This window comes from Hyla sarda, unplaced genomic scaffold (genome assembly GCF_029499605.1).
Source record: "Hyla sarda isolate aHylSar1 unplaced genomic scaffold, aHylSar1.hap1 scaffold_2584, whole genome shotgun sequence".
NCBI lineage: Eukaryota > Metazoa > Chordata > Amphibia > Anura > Hylidae > Hyla > Hyla sarda.
In genome coordinates, this window is record NW_026609273.1 from 24,996 (window position 1) to 35,653 (window position 10,658).

At 46.2% G+C, this 10,658-nt stretch overlaps 5 non-coding genes across 5 annotated transcripts; all 5 read left to right on the forward strand.

The window, feature by feature from the left end:
* The first annotated feature begins 319 nt into the window (after positions 1–319).
* LOC130324075 (U2 spliceosomal RNA) lies at positions 320–510 on the forward strand. Its single transcript, XR_008869216.1, has one exon. It is a non-coding gene; the product is annotated as a U2 spliceosomal RNA (small nuclear RNA).
* A 2,085-nt stretch (positions 511–2,595) lies between these two features.
* On the forward strand, positions 2,596–2,786 carry LOC130324076 (U2 spliceosomal RNA). The gene has a single exon (XR_008869217.1). It is a non-coding gene; the product is annotated as a U2 spliceosomal RNA (small nuclear RNA).
* Positions 2,787–4,873: 2,087 nt separating this feature from the next.
* LOC130324077 (U2 spliceosomal RNA) lies at positions 4,874–5,064 on the forward strand. The gene has a single exon (XR_008869218.1). It is a non-coding gene; the product is annotated as a U2 spliceosomal RNA (small nuclear RNA).
* Positions 5,065–7,150: 2,086 nt separating this feature from the next.
* LOC130324078 (U2 spliceosomal RNA) lies at positions 7,151–7,341 on the forward strand. The gene has a single exon (XR_008869219.1). It is a non-coding gene; the product is annotated as a U2 spliceosomal RNA (small nuclear RNA).
* Positions 7,342–9,424: 2,083 nt separating this feature from the next.
* LOC130324079 (U2 spliceosomal RNA) lies at positions 9,425–9,615 on the forward strand. Its single transcript, XR_008869220.1, has one exon. It is a non-coding gene; the product is annotated as a U2 spliceosomal RNA (small nuclear RNA).
* Positions 9,616–10,658: the final 1,043 nt, after the last annotated feature.

A 10,658-nucleotide genomic window follows, 5' to 3' on the forward strand; every position in this document is an offset into this window, starting at 1 on the left:
ACAAAGGTAGGTGTGTGCTTGTGTGTGTGTTTCCTATGCAGATCCTAAGCCCAGTGTCACATGCAAGTAGGAGGAGTAAGAAGGGTTCCTGGCAAATCCGGGTTATGGATTGCATTTAAAAAGGCCCCGTGGGAGTGCAATGGGCCCCTGTCTTGCTGCTTAGCAATAATGGTATGGGTTTAGGTTCTGCTGTGTGTACTGGTGGTTGACTGCCCCCCAGCCCAGAGTGTGCATGGAAAATTGTCTGGCAGCCTCCCTGACAGCAAGCAGTGATAGTGCCCATGAAGGGGACCTTGTTGGGCCCGCCCCTTTCACGGTTATCGCTTCTCGGCCTTTTGGCTAAGATCAAGTGTAGTATCTGTTCTTATCAGTTTAATATCTGATACGTCCCCTATCTGGGGACCATATATTAAATGGATTTTTGAGAACGGGGGCCGATTTCGAAGCTTGCTTCCGTCGCCCTATGCATTGACCCGATATGGCAGTATCTTCGGGTACAGTGCACCACCCCCTTACAGGGTTAAAAAGAAAGATTCCTACTTTCATTGCTACCTGCTTGCTGGCTAGCCAGCTAGCCAGCCCTGTGGGCCTTGCTGCTGCTGCAGCCAAAAAACAAAAGGTGGTGCTGCTGCTGCTTCTGCTGCTTCTGCTTCTGCTTGTGTCTGGCCCCTGTTGGAGCGTCCAGGCACAGGACTTCTGCTGCTGCTGACTAAATGGCCTCCTTAATTGGATCATTTGAGTAGCCAGCACACCTGTGCAGGTAGGGCATGACATGATAGGCAGCTGCCTTGATAGCGGGTGGGTGCTGAATGTTCCTAATTGACAAAATAAGATTAATGCTTATGAAGAAATATAAAATCTCATCCCTTCCCCAATATCGCGCCACACCCCTACCCCTTAATTCCCTGGTTGAACGTGATGGACATATGTCTTTTTTCGACCGTACTAACTATGTAACTATGTAACATAACATGGGGGGGGGGTCTCCTGGCTGTTCACACAGGTGTGTCATTGCTGTACATTGACCATGCATTGCTTCTGTGGTATTGCAAAGGCAAAGACAAATGCTTCCAGCCATCCATTGCACTAATGGATTGGTCATCAGCTGGCTGTCTATGTCCCGCATCAATATAGACCAAAGTACAGAGGGTTAGGCTATGCTATTGTGCACCTACCTGATGCATCAGAAGGTGCGAGGCCCTTGCTAAATTCTGTGCACAGACTTTGAGATCTATGCTTTAGACTGTATCTAAACCTGCTCCAACATGGACTGACATTCTGGCCTACTTTCAGCCGATGCGACTTGTCTGTCGCTGAACAGTCGCTTTTTATGTATTCAGCACCTATGTATAATGTTGTAAAAATGCTCTAGAAGCTAAAGTCGCAGAAATGTCACACATATTTGGCCTGCAACTTTCTGTGCGACAAATTCAGACAGGAAAAATCAGTATAAATCCTTAGAAAATTATCCCCCAGTGTCTCCATCTGCTGGCGGTATTGAATAAGCATTGCTGCACTGATGGGGTATGCATTAGACGAAAAAAAAGAAGAAAAAGAAGAATAATACGCCCAGAAAAGAGGCGAAAAGGAGAAAAACGTAAAAAAACGTGAAAAAAAAGTAAGAGGAAGAGAAGGGAAAAAAAGGTGGAAATGGGTTTAAAAGTGATTTCGGCGGAGAAATATATATATATATATATATATATATATATATATATATATATATGCGCACACACACACATAGATATAAACGTATTCTCCGTTGAGATATTGCAGCCGCTGCTGTGTCCAGGCCCAGGAGCCTTAGCACTGTGCTGTGATGTCACTCAATACCACTGACATCACTAGGTGTAAACAACATCTCTCCTTTGCTGTGTATGTGACTATGGAGCTGTTTGGTGATGTCGTCTATTACGGCCTTCATAGAAGCAACAGGAGATTGTTGCATCCATCTTGAACCCTCAGAACTACAGTGCTATGATGTCACTCACTTCCACAGGCCTTGCAGAGTGTAAACAACAACAACCCAGCTTTGTTGTGTATGTAACCAAAGGGATTTGTGATGTCACCTAGAACCTTCACAGCAGCGACAGCTTTATGAGGAGCATCAGCACTGCTCTGCCTGAGCAGAACCATCACCGCCATAGGTTGTCAAATAACCCGGATTTAACCCACACAGGTAAGTCCAATGGGGTGCAGGCATGTCCTCTATGCTTACAGCTTCCCGTGGGTGTTGGTTTGATACCGTTTGGGGACAGCCAAGGAGGCATCTGCAGGCAACAAAGGTAGGTGTGTGCTTGTGTGTGTGTTTCCTATGCAGATCCTAAGCCCAGTGTCACATGCAAGTAGGAGGAGTAAGAAGGGTTCCTGGCAAATCCGGGTTATGGATTGCATTTAAAAAGGCCCCGTGGGAGTGCAATGGGCCCCTGTCTTGCTGCTTAGCAATAATGGTATGGGTTTAGGTTCTGCTGTGTGTACTGGTGGTTGACTGCCCCCCAGCCCAGAGTGTGCATGGAAAATTGTCTGGCAGCCTCCCTGACAGCAAGCAGTGATAGTGCCCATGAAGGGGACCTTGTTGGGCCCGCCCCTTTCACGGTTATCGCTTCTCGGCCTTTTGGCTAAGATCAAGTGTAGTATCTGTTCTTATCAGTTTAATATCTGATACGTCCCCTATCTGGGGACCATATATTAAATGGATTTTTGAGAACGGGGGCCGATTTCGAAGCTTGCTTCCGTCGCCCTATGCATTGACCCGATATGGCAGTATCTTCGGGTACAGTGCACCACCCCCTTACAGGGTTAAAAAGAAAGATTCCTACTTTCATTGCTACCTGCTTGCTGGCTAGCCAGCTAGCCAGCCCTGTGGGCCTTGCTGCTGCTGCAGCCAAAAAACAAAAGGTGGTGCTGCTGCTGCTTCTGCTGCTTCTGCTTCTGCTTGTGTCTGGCCCCTGTTGGAGCGTCCAGGCACAGGACTTCTGCTGCTGCTGACTAAATGGCCTCCTTAATTGGATCATTTGAGTAGCCAGCACACCTGTGCAGGTAGGGCATGACATGATAGGCAGCTGCCTTGATAGCGGGTGGGTGCTGAATGTTCCTAATTGACAAAATAAGATTAATGCTTATGAAGAAATATAAAATCTCATCCCTTCCCCAATATCGCGCCACACCCCTACCCCTTAATTCCCTGGTTGAACGTGATGGACATATGTCTTTTTTCGACCGTACTAACTATGTAACTATGTAACATAACATGGGGGGGGGGTCTCCTGGCTGTTCACACAGGTGTGTCATTGCTGTACATTGACCATGCATTGCTTCTGTGGTATTGCAAAGGCAAAGACAAATGCTTCCAGCCATCCATTGCACTAATGGATTGGTCATCAGCTGGCTGTCTATGTCCCGCATCAATATAGACCAAAGTACAGAGGGTTAGGCTATGCTATTGTGCACCTACCTGATGCATCAGAAGGTGCGAGGCCCTTGCTAAATTCTGTGCACAGACTTTGAGATCTATGCTTTAGACTGTATCTAAACCTGCTCCAACATGGACTGACATTCTGGCCTACTTTCAGCCGATGCGACTTGTCTGTCGCTGAACAGTCGCTTTTTATGTATTCAGCACCTATGTATAATGTTGTAAAAATGCTCTAGAAGCTAAAGTCGCAGAAATGTCACACATATTTGGCCTGCAACTTTCTGTGCGACAAATTCAGACAGGAAAAATCAGTATAAATCCTTAGAAAATTATCCCCCAGTGTCTCCATCTGCTGGCGGTATTGAATAAGCATTGCTGCACTGATGGGGTATGCATTAGACGAAAAAAAAGAAGAAAAAGAAGAATAATACGCCCAGAAAAGAGGCGAAAAGGAGAAAAAACGTAAAAAAAACGTGAAAAAAAAGTAAGAGGAAGAGAAGGGAAAAAAAGGTGGAAATGGGTTTAAAAGTGATTTCGGCGGAGAAATATATATATATATATATATATATATATATATATATATATATATGCGCACACACACACATAGATATAAACGTATTCTCCGTTGAGATATTGCAGCCGCTGCTGTGTCCAGGCCCAGGAGCCTTAGCACTGTGCTGTGATGTCACTCAATACCACTGACATCACTAGGTGTAAACAACATCTCTCCTTTGCTGTGTATGTGACTATGGAGCTGTTTGGTGATGTCGTCTATTACGGCCTTCATAGAAGCAACAGGAGATTGTTGCATCCATCTTGAACCCTCAGAACTACAGTGCTATGATGTCACTCACTTCCACAGGCCTTGCAGAGTGTAAACAACAACAACCCAGCTTTGTTGTGTATGTAACCAAAGGGATTTGTGATGTCACCTAGAACCTTCACAGCAGCGACAGCTTTATGAGGAGCATCAGCACTGCTCTGCCTGAGCAGAACCATCACCGCCATAGGTTGTCAAATAACCCGGATTTAACCCACACAGGTAAGTCCAATGGGGTGCAGGCATGTCCTCTATGCTTACAGCTTCCCGTGGGTGTTGGTTTGATACCGTTTGGGGACAGCCAAGGAGGCATCTGCAGGCAACAAAGGTAGGTGTGTGCTTGTGTGTGTGTTTCCTATGCAGATCCTAAGCCCAGTGTCACATGCAAGTAGGAGGAGTAAGAAGGGTTCCTGGCAAATCCGGGTTATGGATTGCATTTAAAAAGGCCCCGTGGGAGTGCAATGGGCCCCTGTCTTGCTGCTTAGCAATAATGGTATGGGTTTAGGTTCTGCTGTGTGTACTGGTGGTTGACTGCCCCCCAGCCCAGAGTGTGCATGGAAAATTGTCTGGCAGCCTCCCTGACAGCAAGCAGTGATAGTGCCCATGAAGGGGACCTTGTTGGGCCCGCCCCTTTCACGGTTATCGCTTCTCGGCCTTTTGGCTAAGATCAAGTGTAGTATCTGTTCTTATCAGTTTAATATCTGATACGTCCCCTATCTGGGGACCATATATTAAATGGATTTTTGAGAACGGGGGCCGATTTCGAAGCTTGCTTCCGTCGCCCTATGCATTGACCCGATATGGCAGTATCTTCGGGTACAGTGCACCACCCCCTTACAGGGTTAAAAAGAAAGATTCCTACTTTCATTGCTACCTGCTTGCTGGCTAGCCAGCTAGCCAGCCCTGTGGGCCTTGCTGCTGCTGCAGCCAAAAAACAAAAGGTGGTGCTGCTGCTGCTTCTGCTGCTTCTGCTTCTGCTTGTGTCTGGCCCCTGTTGGAGCGTCCAGGCACAGGACTTCTGCTGCTGCTGACTAAATGGCCTCCTTAATTGGATCATTTGAGTAGCCAGCACACCTGTGCAGGTAGGGCATGACATGATAGGCAGCTGCCTTGATAGCGGGTGGGTGCTGAATGTTCCTAATTGACAAAATAAGATTAATGCTTATGAAGAAATATAAAATCTCATCCCTTCCCCAATATCGCGCCACACCCCTACCCCTTAATTCCCTGGTTGAACGTGATGGACATATGTCTTTTTTCGACCGTACTAACTATGTAACTATGTAACATAACATGGGGGGGGGTCTCCTGGCTGTTCACACAGGTGTGTCATTGCTGTACATTGACCATGCATTGCTTCTGTGGTATTGCAAAGGCAAAGACAAATGCTTCCAGCCATCCATTGCACTAATGGATTGGTCATCAGCTGGCTGTCTATGTCCCGCATCAATATAGACCAAAGTACAGAGGGTTAGGCTATGCTATTGTGCACCTACCTGATGCATCAGAAGGTGCGAGGCCCTTGCTAAATTCTGTGCACAGACTTTGAGATCTATGCTTTAGACTGTATCTAAACCTGCTCCAACATGGACTGACATTCTGGCCTACTTTCAGCCGATGCGACTTGTCTGTCGCTGAACAGTCGCTTTTTATGTATTCAGCACCTATGTATAATGTTGTAAAAATGCTCTAGAAGCTAAAGTCGCAGAAATGTCACACATATTTGGCCTGCAACTTTCTGTGCGACAAATTCAGACAGGAAAAATCAGTATAAATCCTTAGAAAATTATCCCCCAGTGTCTCCATCTGCTGGCGGTATTGAATAAGCATTGCTGCACTGATGGGGTATGCATTAGACGAAAAAAAAGAAGAAAAAGAAGAATAATACGCCCAGAAAAGAGGCGAAAAGGAGAAAAACGTAAAAAAACTTGAAAAAAAAGTAAGAGGAAGAGAAGGGAAAAAAAGGTGGAAATGGGTTTAAAAGTGATTTCGGCGGAGAAATATATATATATATATATATATATATATATATATATATATATATATGCGCACACACACACATAGATATAAACGTATTCTCCGTTGAGATATTGCAGCCGCTGCTGTGTCCAGGCCCAGGAGCCTTAGCACTGTGCTGTGATGTCACTCAATACCACTGACATCACTAGGTGTAAACAACATCTCTCCTTTGCTGTGTATGTGACTATGGAGCTGTTTGGTGATGTCGTCTATTACGGCCTTCATAGAAGCAACAGGAGATTGTTGCATCCATCTTGAACCCTCAGAACTACAGTGCTATGATGTCACTCACTTCCACAGGCCTTGCAGAGTGTAAACAACAACAACCCAGCTTTGTTGTGTATGTAACCAAAGGGATTTGTGATGTCACCTAGAACCTTCACAGCAGCGACAGCTTTATGAGGAGCATCAGCACTGCTCTGCCTGAGCAGAACCATCACCGCCATAGGTTGTCAAATAACCCGGATTTAACCCACACAGGTAAGTCCAATGGGGTGCAGGCATGTCCTCTATGCTTACAGCTTCCCGTGGGTGTTGGTTTGATACCGTTTGGGGACAGCCAAGGAGGCATCTGCAGGCAACAAAGGTAGGTGTGTGCTTGTGTGTGTGTTTCCTATGCAGATCCTAAGCCCAGTGTCACATGCAAGTAGGAGGAGTAAGAAGGGTTCCTGGCAAATCCGGGTTATGGATTGCATTTAAAAAGGCCCCGTGGGAGTGCAATGGGCCCCTGTCTTGCTGCTTAGCAATAATGGTATGGGTTTAGGTTCTGCTGTGTGTACTGGTGGTTGACTGCCCCCCAGCCCAGAGTGTGCATGGAAAATTGTCTGGCAGCCTCCCTGACAGCAAGCAGTGATAGTGCCCATGAAGGGGACCTTGTTGGGCCCGCCCCTTTCACGGTTATCGCTTCTCGGCCTTTTGGCTAAGATCAAGTGTAGTATCTGTTCTTATCAGTTTAATATCTGATACGTCCCCTATCTGGGGACCATATATTAAATGGATTTTTGAGAACGGGGGCCGATTTCGAAGCTTGCTTCCGTCGCCCTATGCATTGACCCGATATGGCAGTATCTTCGGGTACAGTGCACCACCCCCTTACAGGGTTAAAAAGAAAGATTCCTACTTTCATTGCTACCTGCTTGCTGGCTAGCCAGCTAGCCAGCCCTGTGGGCCTTGCTGCTGCTGCAGCCAAAAAACAAAAGGTGGTGCTGCTGCTGCTTCTGCTGCTTCTGCTTCTGCTTGTGTCTGGCCCCTGTTGGAGCGTCCAGGCACAGGACTTCTGCTGCTGCTGACTAAATGGCCTCCTTAATTGGATCATTTGAGTAGCCAGCACACCTGTGCAGGTAGGGCATGACATGATAGGCAGCTGCCTTGATAGCGGGTGGGTGCTGAATGTTCCTAATTGACAAAATAAGATTAATGCTTATGAAGAAATATAAAATCTCATCCCTTCCCCAATATCGCGCCACACCCCTACCCCTTAATTCCCTGGTTGAACGTGATGGACATATGTCTTTTTTCGACCGTACTAACTATGTAACTATGTAACATAACATGGGGGGGGGGTCTCCTGGCTGTTCACACAGGTGTGTCATTGCTGTACATTGACCATGCATTGCTTCTGTGGTATTGCAAAGGCAAAGACAAATGCTTCCAGCCATCCATTGCACTAATGGATTGGTCATCAGCTGGCTGTCTATGTCCCGCATCAATATAGACCAAAGTACAGAGGGTTAGGCTATGCTATTGTGCACCTACCTGATGCATCAGAAGGTGCGAGGCCCTTGCTAAATTCTGTGCACAGACTTTGAGATCTATGCTTTAGACTGTATCTAAACCTGCTCCAACATGGACTGACATTCTGGCCTACTTTCAGCCGATGCGACTTGTCTGTCGCTGAACAGTCGCTTTTTATGTATTCAGCACCTATGTATAATGTTGTAAAAATGCTCTAGAAGCTAAAGTCGCAGAAATGTCACACATATTTGGCCTGCAACTTTCTGTGCGACAAATTCAGACAGGAAAAATCAGTATAAATCCTTAGAAAATTATCCCCCAGTGTCTCCATCTGCTGGCGGTATTGAATAAGCATTGCTGCACTGATGGGGTATGCATTAGACGAAAAAAAAGAAGAAAAAGAAGAATAATACGCCCAGAAAAGAGGCGAAAAGGAGAAAAACGTAAAAAAACGTGAAAAAAAAGTAAGAGGAAGAGAAGGGAAAAAAAGGTGGAAATGGGTTTAAAAGTGATTTCGGCGGAGAAATATATATATATATATATATATATATATATATATATATATATGCGCACACACACACATAGATATAAACGTATTCTCCGTTGAGATATTGCAGCCGCTGCTGTGTCCAGGCCCAGGAGCCTTAGCACTGTGCTGTGATGTCACTCAATACCACTGACATCACTAGGTGTAAACAACATCTCTCCTTTGCTGTGTATGTGACTATGGAGCTGTTTGGTGATGTCGTCTATTACGGCCTTCATAGAAGCAACAGGAGATTGTTGCATCCATCTTGAACCCTCAGAACTACAGTGCTATGATGTCACTCACTTCCACAGGCCTTGCAGAGTGTAAACAACAACAACCCAGCTTTGTTGTGTATGTAACCAAAGGGATTTGTGATGTCACCTAGAACCTTCACAGCAGCGACAGCTTTATGAGGAGCATCAGCACTGCTCTGCCTGAGCAGAACCATCACCGCCATAGGTTGTCAAATAACCCGGATTTAACCCACACAGGTAAGTCCAATGGGGTGCAGGCATGTCCTCTATGCTTACAGCTTCCCGTGGGTGTTGGTTTGATACCGTTTGGGGACAGCCAAGGAGGCATCTGCAGGCAACAAAGGTAGGTGTGTGCTTGTGTGTGTGTTTCCTATGCAGATCCTAAGCCCAGTGTCACATGCAAGTAGGAGGAGTAAGAAGGGTTCCTGGCAAATCCGGGTTATGGATTGCATTTAAAAAGGCCCCGTGGGAGTGCAATGGGCCCCTGTCTTGCTGCTTAGCAATAATGGTATGGGTTTAGGTTCTGCTGTGTGTACTGGTGGTTGACTGCCCCCCAGCCCAGAGTGTGCATGGAAAATTGTCTGGCAGCCTCCCTGACAGCAAGCAGTGATAGTGCCCATGAAGGGGACCTTGTTGGGCCCGCCCCTTTCACGGTTATCGCTTCTCGGCCTTTTGGCTAAGATCAAGTGTAGTATCTGTTCTTATCAGTTTAATATCTGATACGTCCCCTATCTGGGGACCATATATTAAATGGATTTTTGAGAACGGGGGCCGATTTCGAAGCTTGCTTCCGTCGCCCTATGCATTGACCCGATATGGCAGTATCTTCGGGTACAGTGCACCACCCCCTTACAGGGTTAAAAAGAAAGATTCCTACTTTCATTGCTACCTGCTTGCTGGCTAGCCAGCTAGCCAGCCCTGTGGGCCTTGCTGCTGCTGCAGCCAAAAAACAAAAGGTGGTGCTGCTGCTGCTTCTGCTGCTTCTGCTTCTGCTTGTGTCTGGCCCCTGTTGGAGCGTCCAGGCACAGGACTTCTGCTGCTGCTGACTAAATGGCCTCCTTAATTGGATCATTTGAGTAGCCAGCACACCTGTGCAGGTAGGGCATGACATGATAGGCAGCTGCCTTGATAGCGGGTGGGTGCTGAATGTTCCTAATTGACAAAATAAGATTAATGCTTATGAAGAAATATAAAATCTCATCCCTTCCCCAATATCGCGCCACACCCCTACCCCTTAATTCCCTGGTTGAACGTGATGGACATATGTCTTTTTTCGACCGTACTAACTATGTAACTATGTAACATAACATGGGGGGGGGGTCTCCTGGCTGTTCACACAGGTGTGTCATTGCTGTACATTGACCATGCATTGCTTCTGTGGTATTGCAAAGGCAAAGACAAATGCTTCCAGCCATCCATTGCACTAATGGATTGGTCATCAGCTGGCTGTCTATGTCCCGCATCAATATAGACCAAAGTACAGAGGGTTAGGCTATGCTATTGTGCACCTACCTGATGCATCAGAAGGTGCGAGGCCCTTGCTAAATTCTGTGCACAGACTTTGAGATCTATGCTTTAGACTGTATCTAAACCTGCTCCAACATGGACTGACATTCTGGCCTACTTTCAGCCGATGCGACTTGTCTGTCGCTGAACAGTCGCTTTTTATGTATTCAGCACCTATGTATAATGTTGTAAAAATGCTCTAGAAGCTAAAGTCGCAGAAATGTCACACATATTTGGCCTGCAACTTTCTGTGCGACAAATTCAGACAGGAAAAATCAGTATAAATCCTTAGAAAATTATCCCCCAGTGTCTCCATCTGCTGGCGGTATTGAATAAGCATTGCTGCACTGATGGGGTATGCATTAGACGAAAAAAAAGAAGAAA